This window comes from Giraffa tippelskirchi, chromosome X, assembly GCF_054371585.1.
Source record: "Giraffa tippelskirchi isolate mGirTip1 chromosome X, T2T-mGirTip1v1.2.pri, whole genome shotgun sequence".
NCBI classification, from domain to species: Eukaryota; Metazoa; Chordata; class Mammalia; order Artiodactyla; family Giraffidae; genus Giraffa; species Giraffa tippelskirchi.
In genome coordinates this window covers 15,438,585-15,440,936 of record NC_137289.1, presented here as the reverse complement: position 1 = coordinate 15,440,936, position 2,352 = coordinate 15,438,585, and positions in this window count along the sequence as shown.

The following is a 2,352-nucleotide window of genomic DNA, read 5'->3' as shown; positions in this document are numbered from 1 at the left end:
CCACAACCTCCTCCTTGGGTTTGATTAATTTGCTAGAGCAGCTCACAGAACTTCCAGAAACATTTTACTATCTAGATCACCTGTTTATTATAAAAAGATATAACTCAGGTACAGTCAGATGGAGGAGATGCATAGGGCATGATATGAGGAAAGGGTGCAGAACTTCCATGCACTCTCCAGGAGCACCACTCTACCCAAATTTCCACGAATTCACCACACTGGTGAATTCACCCAAGTTCACCCAAACCCTATCTTTTGGGCTTTTTATGGAGGCTTCTTTTACACAGACATGATTGACTAGCCCAGTGGTCACAGGTGATTGAATTCAACCTCCCGCCTCTCTCCCATCCTTGGAGGTCTAGGGGTGGGACTGAAATTTTCAACCCTCCATTCAGGAGGTTTACTCCTCTACCAACCAGATCCCATCCTTACAAGCTTTACAAAAGTCATCTCATTAATATAACAAAAGTGAAAATGAAAGTCGCTCAGTCATGTCCGACTCTTTTGCAGCCTCATGGACTATACAGTTCATGGAATTCTCCAGGCCAGAATACTGGAGTGGGTAGCCTTTCCCTTGTCCAGGGGATCTTCCCAACCCAGGGATTGAACCCAGGTCTCCCGTATTGCAGGCATATTCTTTACCAACTGAGTTATGAGGAAATATAACAAAAGACACCTTCAAAGTCTTATCAGTTAGGAAATTTGTAGCGTCTGTGAAGCTGTAAGCCAGGAAATATGGGCAATGACCAAATATATATGATAAATATATTTTGGTTATATGAATGACCAAATATAGATTTTTAACAAATTATAATATTGCAAATACATTAAAAAGTTATAGAAACAATGTCAGTAAACTATTAACACTTTTCTGACACCGAAGCGTTAATCTTCACCTATCTAGAAAAAGTGTTTATTCAAAGAAACATGAAACAAGGCAGAGAAACAAGTTTTTACTTCTTCAAAGATTTCAATTTTATAAAGCTTAATCAACCACTGTAAAGTTGTAGGGATATGACACAACCATTGTGGCATATTCAAAATGCACATACCTAACTGCTTCCGATCTAATTTTGTGTATTTCCACATCTGGCTTTATGCAAAGGAAGGTCTTGAGTAGGCAAATAGCTTCCCCTTTCTCACTGATCTAATATACCGTGGCACTCCAATATCTGAGTGTTTCCACTAGATCGGTGATTAATTCAACAAATATTTATTGAGACTCTACCTGTTATGTGTCAGGTACTATCCTTAGCACAGGAAGAAAGTGCAATGAAATATTGTAAAGTTAAAAAATAGATAAATAAACTAATTTTAAAAAAAAGAACTCCAAAAAAAAAAAGAAAGAAAGATCAGAAGAAAAAAATAAAGAAAGATCAGAGTCTTGCTTGTGTGAAGTTTGCATTCTAATTTCCATAGTGTTACCTCCAGTGGAGAAAATAAGAGAATGACAAGAGAATGATTTAGGGTGGTGGTAGGGCATCTTTCTCTTGAGGGACCTGGAAAAGCCTCTGGACCAAAAGTAAGCTAGATGTGGATTCGCGGAAAGACAAATCCAAGGGAAAGAACAGCAAGCAACAAGGACTGGTTCTTAAATATACATGTTGGTGAAAATCTCCGAGAGGACTGATTTAAATGACAGTTTCCGAGCTCCAATTCCCCTCTTCCAGTTCGGTAGATCTGAGCTGAACTCCCAGATCTGTGACTGAACAAGCTTCATGTCCACCTAAAGGCCTTGCTGATTCTGGTGGTCTATGAAGCACATTTGGAGAAACACAAATCTCAGGCCTGCTTCTTGGTGTAGGGGGATGAATTTTCATACTGAAGCCCAAGATAGGTTGGGAAATCCAGAGCTTTGGGCTAAGAGGAAGAATCCTTAGACTCTTGGGACCCTAGAGGCACAGACAATGAAATAGGCAGGCCAGGTGGAAGCTGGTAGGTTTGTTATTCAAAACTGGAGAGGCCTTGGGGGTAAGGAGATGAACTAAGGTGGAGAGATCAACGTTGATGGGTTTAGTCAATGATTCAACTGTCAGAAATCAGGACATCATTGAGACCTGCAAGAGTGGAAGCCTGTTCCTGAGGCAGACTGCTCTCTGCCTTGTTTCATACTTCCCGCGGTGTGGGGGTGGCCCTGAGCTCATAGGTGCTGATGGAAGACGGAAGGACCTCAGAAACCTGCAGGTGTACTCCATCTCTCAGGGAGAAAAGGGTTGAGATGCTCCATTTTACCTCTTTTCTGGCTTTATCTCACCAGCGGAAATATCGCAATGTTGACTGAGAGCAACTTGAGTAGGGAGGAGATGCAATCTACTTTTTATTTCCAACCCAGATGATGATAATGAGCTTCAC